A 13,248-nucleotide genomic window follows, 5' to 3' on the forward strand; every position below is an offset into this window, starting at 1 on the left:
AACACTCAGGAACTAAAAACTATATTTAAAAAAGGAAGAATTGTTCAGATTTTTGGATGAAGATAGGTGAATAAAATCTGATTTGTGGACACAGTAGCAACAGGGAAAGTCTAGTCTAAATCTATAAAAATCAGTCAAGAGTCATCAAAGAATTCTAGAGCAAGCAAATAGGAAGAAGAGAGGAAAAGAAAGGAGAGAAAAGGGATATCTTATACAAGAAAGAGGAAAAAAAGAAGCATAAGGAGGAACATGGAAGTAGAGAAATAAAATACATGCAGCTGAGAGAAGACCAACTGGGAGAGACAGACGGAAAAAAACCTCACAACCTATTAGAGCAAAACAAAATATATAAGACTGATTTGGTAAAACACATGCTTCTAGCCCTTCAAATGTGTTTCATGGGACTCAAGAGTTTCCAGTGGGACTGAGCTCTCTTCCTGCTGTTGTCCCACAGGCTCCTGTGAGTTTGTTTTGGGAGGAAGTCTAGACATATATGCATTTAAACATGTCTTTAGGGGCTTAAGTTTAGTTAGAAAATCTAAATGTGTCTGATTTAGATCAACTATTAGGAAGAAACTCTTCACTCTGAGGGTAGTGAGGCACTCGAACAGGTTTCCCAGAGAAGCAGTGGATGGCCCATTCCTGGAAGTGTTCAAGGCCAGGTTGGATGAGGCTTTGAGCAACCTGGTCTAGTGGAGGGTGTTCCTGCCCATGGCAGGGGGTTGGAACTAGGTGATCTTTAAGATCCCTTTCAACTGAAATCATTCTACGATTCTATGTGAATCAAATAATGTAAGTAGAAAGCATAAAACACCTTTAATTCAAACAATGTAATTCCATAAAAAATGTGGTTTTATAAGTAGCTATAGATTTCTTTTTTAAAAACATAATCATGCAAGTATTAAATGTACTAGCAATAGTGACCCATTTTTCCTCAAAAAAATGACTAAAACAACGTTTTGACATTGTTTCGTGAACTTGGGATGAAATACTGCCTTTTGTCTGAAAATGTAAATTCTGAACCCGTTCTGTCATTAAAACTTAAAATGTATATTTTTTGTAGAAAAAAAGGAAATTAACTTTTTTGCCCTGAGTATTAAAATAAAGTCAGTGCATCAAACAAATTGTAGTCAATTAAAATTTTCCCTAGCCTACAGCAAAATCATTCCTAGCCTAATCTGTCATAAAAAAGATATTCCCACTGGTTTGTTCTGTGTCAATAAATTTCATAATTTAACTACATTCCTTTTGACTTCTTTTACTGTTTCTGTTTTGTTTTTTTTTTTTTTGTGATTATGAATATTAGTTTCTGATTCATCTGTTGTCAGTCATGATTTTATCTGTCATATCCCCTTTTAGCTGTGTTTTTTACAGAATGAAAAATCCCAGACTATTAATCCTTCCTTACAGTGAATCTTTAATATATTTGCAATCATTCCTAGCACCAATGTTGCACCGTTTCAAATTCCATTCTATCATTTTGAGATGGGAAAATGAGAACATCACAGCAATATTGAAGCTGTAGATCTTTCTATCAAGTTTTTTTGCTTGAGTTTTTGGTTAAGTTGTTTTTAGGTTTTTTGGGTTTTTTTTTTCTTTGTTCCCTCTTGCTTTTCTCACGATTCAGTTCTATTTGCTTTTTTGCACTTTAGCTGATGGTCATCCACTCTGGCACCCTTCTCCTTTTACTGATTAATAATATCTAATAAAGGTATTATTGCATTTTTAGGTTTAGGTATTATATAAATTTGTACTGGCTGACATTATTTATCACCTTTCCAATCTATTGTCCCAATGTCCTTTCACAGATCTTCATAGTTATTTTTAACTTAAACTATCCTTAATAATTTTACATTAATAGCCTTTTCTACCTCCATGTTCAATTCCTTTCCAAATCGTTTATGCACTAAATCATGAAGTCCCAGAAAATTATTCTGTGGTTTCACTGACAATCTCCCAGTTCTTCAAACTGATCCGATACTTCTACAGCAGGTGCTTTTTTTTTTCTCTATTGTTATTTCAAAATAAGACTGTCCTTCAGCACCTCTGAGAATCATACTACTGTATGATTTTGGCCTCAGGGATTTGTTAGTACTTGTAATGTCAATATTTCTTCTAAAATGTATTGTATTGAAACTCTGAGAACTTCAGTCTTGGTAGGGGAACCTCTCTAAGTTCCCTTGTAGTGAACACTGCTGAATAGTTCATTTAGGTTTTATGATGCAGTCTTATACTCCTGTGGTGTTTCTTTTAAACCTCTGGCATCTGTTGACTGTGTATACTCACTGACAGGTTTTGTGATTCAATGAATTTAAAAGGTTTTCGTGGGTTTTTTTGCTTTTGTGTAAGACTTTGATCCCAAAAATCATTGTGTTGAATTGTCATATATTATTAGATATTTGCCTCTTTTTAGCCCTGAAAAAAATGCAACTTAAAATAGGATTATATTATTCTTGCCTTTAAAATAATGCAGTGCTTGTGAACACATCTGAGGGACAATACCATCTTTTGAATATCATGTTTTTAACTTACATTAACTCCCTTTGGTAGGTGTAATCTGTACAAGTATTGAATACTCTCTGTGATTCATACCATTATTTCATATTCCTAATGAAACGCTGAATGTTTTGTACCACGTCTTGTTCTTCTGGGTCATTGTTACATTAGCAAGTGACATGCCTGCAGCAACTGGCAGAAAAATGTAGAAAAATTACTGAGCAATTGCTTGGTGTCCCTATGAAAATTAGGAAATAAAAGACTATTATTGCAAAGGGATATTTTTCATCCTTAATATTTATCATCTTTGAGACTAAGGAGGCCATTACAGTTGCATAGATATCAAGGGAACTAGGAAGTCCTTGCCTGCCCATGTTACACTGTAATTCCTTTGCTATGGCTGTTGTACCTCCAGGCTCTTTATCTTTCCCAGTTTCTGTTTTGGTCACTATGAGTGAGTAGTGGTAAAATAACCACCATCTGTGTTTTCATCAAGATTTGAGTTCATTTGTATCAGCTGCTAAAAGGAACCTGAACTTTTAAGAAATACTGAGGCCTTGAGCTATGTGCATCAGAATCAATCTCTCTCAGGCTTATATACACGACTCTCTTTGAGACGTTTGGTTAAGGCCATAAAAAATTCCCTCAGTCATTTTTTATTTCGAGTTATCAAACATGAAATATAACAATAAATAAAATTGATCAGCACGGAATAAAAACATAATATACGATCTTCAAATGGCTAACAAATCACCGAGCTCACGTGGTCTGAGCACTATAAAGGAGTAGGGAGCCGTTCTCAGTGCTCTTGTGCTCTGCCTTCCCATGAAAACACCTTTCAGACAACCTCTTACCTTCCCAGAAGTGACCCCTGTGATTCAGTCTTCCTTAGGATAATCAGTTAGCTTACTACACTCCCTACTTCGTAAGCTGTGTCTTTCCGCTGAGTTCAGATCTGGGTACGAAAGTGCTGAATTTGTGGTTGGTGTGAAACATACTGCTTCAAAATAAACCTAATTTATCAGATCTTGACATTTTGTTGGAGAATAAAAAGGGGTTAAGAGCCAAACTTTCCTGTTCATTTAAGTAAATCTTTCCCCTGGGCTTTATTCTAAAACAAGTCATCCCACCTCACATTTCCCAGTCTCTGGATCTCTGCCCTGCCAGTGTGTATGAGGAAGAGCGCTCTCCACGTTTCTGTCTGACCAGGAAAGACCCTGGCTGGGTGAATTTGAACTGAGATGAAACGCTAATAACCGTTCTGTTATAACTCCAATCACCAAAGGCGGCACCAATTCAAATGACTGAACATACCGAGGACTAAGCACAGCTTGACCTTGCTAAAATTAATGGCTTGTTAGTCACACAGACAGAAATGGAGCTCAGTATTTGTAGAACAGATGATTTCCTTACTCCCTTTCAGATATGTTTTAGCAACAATGCAGTTATCACAGAGTAATTATTATATACTCTCCAACTCAGACAAGGAAAAATCTACTTAAAATCAGGTTTAATTTTAATAAGTGGTTTCACTTAACAAGATGTTCCTCTGATGTAAATCTGTGACTTGAGTTGAAATATCTGCTACCCAAAGTCCTGTGAAGCCTTAGCTACACTGTTGTCCGCATTTTAGTTTTCCATCAAAAAATAGAGATGACACAATTCACTATTTCAGAATAATGTGATAAACACTGATTGAGAGGTGCTCACATACTACAGGAATAGGTGTAATGGAATTTCAAACATTTGCAGATATTACTGCAGCTAAAACTGTTTATCCCCTGTGGGCCATTTAATGGAAATGGAGAATGGAATAAAGTAGCAAGATCGGTTTGTGATTATCAGTCCTTTCAGCCAATAACAGGTGAAAGAGCCACTGACAGAACATCAGTCATTATCGTATAGAAAAGGACTGCTCTGTCTCTCCATTTAGCCTTCCAGTCCGTGACATTTGAAACCTCAAATGAAGAGTGTAGAAAAATTGTGAGTCTATGACTGTATCCACACAAGAACAGTTTTTGCCTTCATGGGGAAAAGAAAGATCAAGCTGCTGAGAAATCATGACACATCATCTTACTCCAGCTGTGTAGAGGCTAATGCTTCTGTTCCATTAATCTTAGTTAGAACTACCATTTTGAATCTCCCAGAACATAAGCTTCTATGATGCCTCCTTAAACCCTTTCATTTAAAATGATTTGGGTTTGTTTCAAACTGTTAAAGTAATAGCTCTTTAACTTACTTCTGAAATTAATTTTAAATGTAACAGGTTACAGGGAATACTTGAAGAAGTGGCTAATAAGATTTTAAGACAGTAGCTAGAAAAGAATATAAGATTCCTGGCTAAACATCATCAGAATGCTAGGGAGAAAACAAATGTCAAAGATTTCTTATACACAGGAGAAAGATTAAGCACAGCTTTATACTCACCATTATTTTATTAGCAAAAGATACAAACCCCATAGTTCAGTGATTAAGAGTGTTTGCCTGAGAGCTTTGGGTGAAGCCCTTGATCTTAATCAGATGGTGTAGGAGTGTTAATCTGATTCTCTCACAGCCTGGATAGTGCTCTAATCACAAAATTATTGGTGATTGTGTTGTTTTGGATCTTCTTCTCAATTTCTGGGAAACCTCCTGAGGCGTGATTAACATGTCTTGCTGCGCAAGAATTTTCAAATAATTTTATAAACTGAGTTTCCTACCACATTGTAATTACAATTTGTTGTGTGAATATGTATCCAAACCCAGGAAAATTTTACTAAGGAACTATGTCAGGAATGTTCATGCAAAACTTGTCCTCCGGTCAATAATCTGTGGCGCAAACTAGGGTTGTTTATTGTGTGGGTCTTTTTGTGACAAAATAATATTTAGCATTTTCCCTGAAGACCTGTAACATTAAATGTTCTCAGATATTTGTTTGGAAGAGAGAGCCTTGCATACAGACATTTAAAATGACAGTAAATTCACAGTACAAAACAAATCAATTTGAATATAATGATGATACTAACCATTACATCCTTACTACAGCAGAAATTTTCAAGACATTGGGAAGAATTTATTGACTCACTTGCCATTAATCTTATTCTAAATGGAATGATTAGCACCCATCGTAAGTCTCTCAAAATTTAAGGGGGGATTTTTTTTTTTTTTTTATAACTGTCCAGAATATTCCTTCCACTTAGACATCTCTTAGCCAAGTTTTGAAGTTTAAATTCATCCTTTGAGAAGGCCTAAAAATGCTCATGTGAAATTACGTTCTGCAATGCATTGAATACTAAAGTATCAACAATGTTTTCATATGTTACTCAGATAGAAAATCCTATCACATATCACTGGAGGGAAAGAAATCTTTACTAGAATCTATCATAACAGCAAAGAAAATTTAATAATTCCGTTTCTGAGAAAAAAATAACTTACTGAATACAGCATAAGAAGGGAACAAACTCTTCTTTAGTTTACAAATGGGAAAGATGATGTTTATGTATTTCTAATTATGGAGGTATAAATGTAGAATAACGTCACATTTAACCAAAACAAAATGTTTAACCAAAGCTTAAACAAAACTTTGCTCCTCCCACTTTGAAATCCATCTTTGTATTACACTCCATTTCACTAGTCCAGCAAATACTCTCTGAACTCTGTCTAAAAATCTCTTTTTAGAAATAGGATTCCTATATTGAAATATTTTTAAAATTAGTTATTTATAAAGATGTCATATATACATAAGAGCTTGCAACCTCTCTTAAAAAGCTAGTACAACTTAAAGCACTTCATTTTCAATTGTAAGTGGGTGTGTTATGCCTGAAGTAAAGGAAACTCGGGAGAAACTCTAAGGACACAAAAGTAATGAGGCAAACTCAGAATAAGCAATGAGGGGAGCAGTGGTATTTTCTCTAGTTCTCCAAATGAGAGGCCAAAATTTCTAGTTGACAGTTTAGGCTGCAGAGATGTCTGTTTACCTGTGTTTGAAAGCAGCAAGCAGCAACTCTGACCAAGATTGCTGGTTTTCTCTATGTAGAGAAGTCTTTGTTGCGTCATAATCTAGACTTCAATCCACAAAATTTCTTACATATATATAATTTAATATTTTGACTTTTCTGCTAAATCTAACAGATCTGGCATCGGATGAAACAAAGCTTCATCCTTCGGGCATTCAGAGATGAGAGAGGGCATCAGAATGGCTTGTACACAGCATTTGAGTATGAAGATTTGTGCATATACAGTTATATGGAAACATGATAACCTGAACTTTTTCACTGTGTGTATATAGATAAGTTTTCTGAGCAGCCATACATATCAAGAAAAATCAGGACTCCACCACACTAGACAACGTGCTGTCTTGCTAGAGAGGTCTAAGAATATGAGTTAACACAAAGCCAAAAGAAGCATCATTGCTTTTATTTTTCCATTTTGTTTTTACAGGGGAGGAGTTGTGCTGAACTTGGAACAAGAAATCTGTGGCAGATTTCTTCTAGGCATTGCTGGCCAATGTTTATTTTTCCTCCTTTCAAATTGCCTGCTATGCATCCCGGTCAGTCTCACATAAACTATTCAGAAACCTGGAAAATATTATTTAATCTAAATGATTAGGAGAAGGATCTAATTTTCATGGGATTTCTAATTGTCTTCCTGATGGCACCTTTGCAGTTCTCTAAGAACCTCATTTCTCCTATAGCAAATGACATAATTGTTTTTACTACAAATATGACCTTAAGGTCCGTTTCTATTGCAACCCTCACTGTTCTTTTACAGGATGAAAACAAAATATCCCCCTTCCAGTTAGGTACCAAGAACATCAAAACTGTTGCAGCATTCAGAGAGGAATTTTTCATTTGATTCTGATCAATTAGGACACAAAGTGGTGTTGCTCAAATATTCATTGTTATCTAAGTAACTGGAAAGAACTTCCTAAATGGGAAATGTTTTCCATTTGAGACTCCTCATGTAACTATGCAAATACAAGTACCTTTTATTGCCTCAATAAGAAAGATCAAACCAACAATACCATTTCGCCTCCATTAGCAACAGCTTTTTAAATACCCATTGTTTTAAACCTAATAGCAACAAATCATCCTTGTTAAAAACTTGCTACAGTCCTAACCTTGAGATAAATTCCTGCTTTTCACAATCAAATTATTTCACTGTGATGACAATAACAGTAAACTGACAAGTCATTCTATTTTAACATTATTCCATACCCTAGTATTGAAAAGCAAGCAGTCACATGTGAATTTGCAACTGTGATACCAAGACAGTAAGATACATCACATTAGGTATGACCTTTCTTAATAATCTGAAATCCTTTGCAACTATAAAGATTATTTTTGTCATCAATTTGCACAAATTTTAATTTAGTCACTATTAATTAAATTATTGCCAACACATGTCTGTCTGAAATCTTAATAGCTACAGTTTGATGCAACATTGTTCCTAATCCTGAATTGAATTTAGAGGAACATTTTTTCTCCAGGTAATTTATTTTATGCTTTGTTTACTCCGCATATGGATCAGTTAACTCTTTCCTTTGTGTAATAGTTTCATAAATTATCAGGAGGAGAAGTAAAACAAAAAAATGTAAGTGCAGAAGATGTGCAAGATGATGCATGTCTAGAATCTTAAATTACTTTAGCTAATTAAAAAAACGCCAACAACTTCATTTCCAGCAGATCGTGTTTCTATAAACTAGTGGGAAAACTTAGCAATTAAAACTCCTTGAACGAGGTTATCTTAAGAGAGGTCAAAGTAAACTAAACTGAAAGCAAACAGTTTCACAGTGTAAGAGTTTTTGTTCTACACTGAATGCTAGAACGTAATCTTTTTCAAACCTTTCCTAATTTTCGTCCTGAAATTGTCCCCTGGGTTCAGCCCTTTTTATATTGTGGAAAGACCATCCCAGATGTTTTCTCTAAACTTTTTTTTTAGGCTAAATATTTTACAAATAATGTCTTTGAACTTTGTGTGCTGTTTGAAAATGCACTTGAGTCATGCTACAATCCCTATAAAACACTCTGTAAATGGTTATTGCATAGGAGACCTCCACAAAACTTCCCGTTTACCTATAGATTTTCAGTGTGAATTTTAGGTGGAAGAACCATTGGTGCTGACTGTAATAGGTTTTCTAAATTGAAAGAAACGTTACCATTTTTGAGGAGGGAGGAAAAAAAAAAGCAAAACCTTCAACTACTCCCTGTCCCAATATATACATATCCTGGTTTTCTTTATTGATTAAAATAAGATTACACAGGATTTTTTAAATCCTGATTTTCATCCTATTATTTTTGACAACTTTGCAGTGGGATCTAGGCACAAAAGCCATCATGAAACAGACAAAAAGTTTCTTTAAAATGCCTGTAAGCCATGAAGGAAGTATTTTTATTAGAGAAAAGCAGAGATGGTAGGAAGTCTTTCATTTTCAGTTCCATGATGACCCATCATTAAAATATCTCAGTACAATTTCAAGGGAGAAACAGTATGTGTACTAGAGCAATAATGTTTATTCAGGGACATTGCCATTTTATCACCCTTCCCCTGGAGCAGACGCATATTTTGATGTCTCTGACAGTGCTATCAGCCTTTTATGATAGGACAAGGGGTAATGGTTTTAAAATAGAGGGAGGTAGGTTCAGGTTGGATATTAGGAAAAAATTTTTTACTATGAGAGTGGTAGAACACTGGAACAGGTTGCCCAGAGAGGTGGTGGATGCTCCATCCCTGGAGACGTTCAAGGCCAGGTTGGACAAGGCCCTGAGCAACCTGATCTAGTTGGAGATATCCCTGTTCCTTGCAGGGGGGTTGGACTAGATGACCTTTGAAGGTCCCTTCCAGCCCTAACCATTCTATGATTCTATGATTCTATGTATACTACACAAGATCAAGCTTGATTTTGCCCAGACAGTTTGGCTCTCCTTGAAAATAATCAAAGTGGGATTATTTCAGGTTTGCATTCTGTCCTAGAGTATTAGGAAGCATTGCCACAGTTCCCAGCCAGTCTTACATAGTTTTTATGAACTTGCACAATTCAAACATGAGATATGACTAAACACTTAAAAAATGTAAGTTAATGATCTTGCATTATAACCTAATGAAAGAGGAAGCCTACAAGGTCAGAAACTCCAGAAAACCTATCAGGATTAAGTTGCAGCTGGATAAGTACTTTCAGCTCCTGTTACAAACCAGGCATGCTTTGTGTCTTCTAGAATTCAGCTCCATAAGAATAAACACATTAGAAGACAAAACAAGTAATGCAAACAAGGAGAAAAAAATAAATCTGTGCATTTCTGGAAGCAGAAAACTGACAGATCATAAACATTAGAGATAATCTTTAAGCAAATATTTTTAATGCTAATTATCAGTTAATTAACAGCTGTCAGAATTCTTCAGAGATGGAAATAGTTTATGTTTGTGAAACTGTTGATTTTGCTCTGTCTTTATTTTTATGTATTATTTATTATTGAACTATCCTATACTGGCCCTTTTTATTGCTTAATTTCCACCATTGGGGAAATTATTATGATTTCTTCCAAACATTTCTTAATGTTGAGAAAGAGATCTTTAGACAACCCAGAGATGTTCAAACGACTTATCCCAGAGTTCAACCTGAATAAGCACATGCAGAACACATTCCATCATGGAAAAGCAGAAATGAACATCCTCAATACCCTGATTATTATACGCTCTATCATTATGCCAGACTATTAATCACACAGAATTAATCAATAGAATTAGGACAAGATCTGGTTCACAGAACTGTGATGACATGGAAACCAAATTTGAAGGTCAAGGTCTGCGTTCAGTTGCATGAGAATATATCTGGTCAGATACACCATCTGTCGAGGTATAAACTAATTTGCTCTAATGGAACACAGTAGAAAGTGTCCTCTGATGTCTGAAATAGTAGAGATTGTCTTTTTTTTTCTGGAAATTTTACCATAACAAAGCCACCAGGCAATATATACACAGAGATAAATGAAGAATTACTTAATTCTCTCCTGTACAGTAATAATGTTAAAGTTAACATCTTTTCAAGGGAAATAAAAAAAGATGAAAAAGGAAGAAAAACTGGAATGAAAATGTGTGAAATAACTGCCTTATGCTATCAAGCATCAAAAGTTTTATACTCCCTAGGTTTCTATTTCCTAAATTTAAAGAGGCTTTCTGTTGTTTTTATTAGTTGAGATAATCTACTGCTCCCAATCAGCATACAAGCCTGCAAAGATCCATTTTAACAACTTCGTTTACTACTTGTAAGCAGTTATTAAATAATTCCTCAAAGTTTCTAATGCTTTATAAAAACAGTTAATGAAATGATACATAAATATTTTTTCCTGCTAAAACTTTTTATCTCCTCAGATAGAATTTTAGAGTGTTTTTATAACCCTGCTTGAAGTGAAATTGAATTGTATGAAATGACTGATTGTCAAGGACATCTGAACAAATGAGGTATTCATTTTATTCAGAATCCATTGAAGGATTTCTTGATGTTTTTATTTAATTTGCTTCATATCAAAGAGCTAAGTTCCCCTTTGAGACACATCACGAAAGAAATAAAAGATTAATAAAAGCCCAGGAAGTTCCTATATTCTTTCAGAGTTTGACAGAAAGCCTTAATATTATTCCATTTCTTTCTCATAGATAATTAGAGACCAATGTTCTCATAGGAGTGTTTTCTGTCACAAGCTGTCCAGTCCCCTGGGTACAGGTACTGTATATCAAAATCTGAGACCGATGATAAATGTATCAAGTAGAATATTTTTGAGTTAATGATACATACGTCCAGAGACAGAATATATACATTGTTCCATTTGTACAGTGCCATTTATAAAAGCTGTTGAAAACCACAAGTTCTTCCTGGGGTTTCTGACAAATGTGCTTGCTGAGTAGAATAATGTCAGTTGTGATGCCAACCATCAGAACTCAGAAAGCGGTACGATCTTTAAACTTAAACAAAAATTTGAAAAGTTGAAAGTGATTAAATTAATTTTATAATCAAAAAGCTTAAAAAGTCATATTCAAAATCATAAAATCATAGAATGGTTTGGTTTGGAAGAGACCTCAAAGATCATCTAGTTCCAACCCATCTGCCATGGACAGGGACACTCTCCACTACACCAGGTTGCCCAAAGCCTCATCCAGCCTGGCCTTCAACACTTCCACGGATGGGGCATCTACAACTTCTCTGGGCAATCTATTCCAGTGCCTCACCACCCTCAGAGTGAAAAATTTCTTGCTTAGATCTAATCTAAATCTCCCCTCTTTCAGTTTAAATCCATTGCCTCTTGTCCTATCACTATATACCCTTGTAAAAAGTCCCTCTCCAGCTTTCCTGTAGGCCCCCTTTAGGTACTGGAAAGCTGCTATAAGATCACCCCGGAGCCTTCTCTTCCCCAGGCTGAACAACCCCAACTCTCTCAGCCTGTCTTCATAGCAGAGGTGCTCCAGCCCTCGAATCACCTTTGTGGCCCTCCTCTGGACCCTCTCCAACAGCTGCTTGTCCTTCTTGTGTTGGGGACTCCAGAGCAGAACACAGTATTTTAGGTGGGGTCTCACGAGAGCTGAGTAGAGGGACAGAATCACTTCCCTCGACCTGCTGGCCACGCTTCTTTGGATGCAGCCCAGGATATGGTTGGCTTTCTGGTCTCGTATAGCAGAACTCAGTGACGTAATGCCAAGTAAATTTTCAAGTATTTGGATATGGCAGGGCACAGGCAGTCCAGGACGTTCCTGGAATGCATGGACGACAACTTTCTCCTGCAGGTGATAGACGAGCCGACAAAGAGGGGTGCCATGCTTGACCTTGTGCTCACCAACAGGGAGGGACTGGTGGGCGATGTGAAACTTAAGGACAGCCTTGGCTGCAGTGACCACAACACGGTGGAGTTCAAGATCCACGGGGCAGCAAGGAAACTATACAGCAAGCTCTGTGCCCTAGACGGGTCAAGGATCTGCTACTTCGGCTGGATGCCCACAAGTCTATGGGGCCTGATGAAATCCATCCGCGGGTCCTGAAGGAACTGGCGGATGAAGTTGCCAAGCCACTGGCTATTGTATTTGAGAAGTCGTGGCGGTCTGGCGAGGTCCCTGATGACTGGAAGAGAGGGAACATAACCCCCATCTTTAAAAAGGGGAACAAGGAGGACCCGGGCAACTACAGGCCAGTCAGCCTCACCTCTGTGCCTGGCAAGGTCATGGAGCAGATTCTCCTGGGAACCATGCTAAGGCACATGGAGAGCAAGGAGGTGGTGGGTGACAGCCAACATGGCTTCACCAAAGGCAGATCATGCCTGAACCAACTTGGTGGCCTTTTATGATGGGGCGACAGCATAGGTGGACAAGGGTCGACCAACGGATATCATCTACCTGGACTTGTGCAAAGCTTTTGACACTGTCCCGCACGACATTCTTCTCTCTAAACTAGAGAGGCATGGGTTTGATGGATGGACCACTCGGTGGATAAGGAATTGGCTCAATGGCCGCACTCAGAGAGTAGTGGTCAACGGCTCGATGTCCAAGTGGAGACCGGTCACGAGTGGCGTCCCTCAGGGGTCTGTGTTGGGCCCGGCCCTCTTCAACATCTTTGTCGGTGACGTGGACAGTGGCATGGAGTGCACCCTCAGCAAGTTCGCCGATGACACCAAGCTGTGTGGTGCCGTCGACACGCTGGAAGGGAGGGATGCCATCCAGAGGGACCTTGACAGGCTGGAGAGGTGGGCCCGTGTCAACCTCATGAAGTTCAACCAGGCCAAAAGCTGGGTCGTG

At 37.3% G+C, this 13,248-nt stretch overlaps 1 protein-coding gene across 2 annotated transcripts in view; it reads right to left on the minus strand.

The window, feature by feature from the left end:
- CNTN5 (contactin 5) overlaps positions 1-13,248 on the minus strand; it is a 272,212-nt gene that overhangs the window by 169,202 nt on the left and 89,762 nt on the right. The window lies entirely within an intron of this gene.

The sequence above is a fragment of the Tauraco erythrolophus genome, chromosome 1, assembly GCF_009769465.1.
Source record: "Tauraco erythrolophus isolate bTauEry1 chromosome 1, bTauEry1.pri, whole genome shotgun sequence".
NCBI classification, from domain to species: Eukaryota; Metazoa; Chordata; class Aves; order Musophagiformes; family Musophagidae; genus Tauraco; species Tauraco erythrolophus.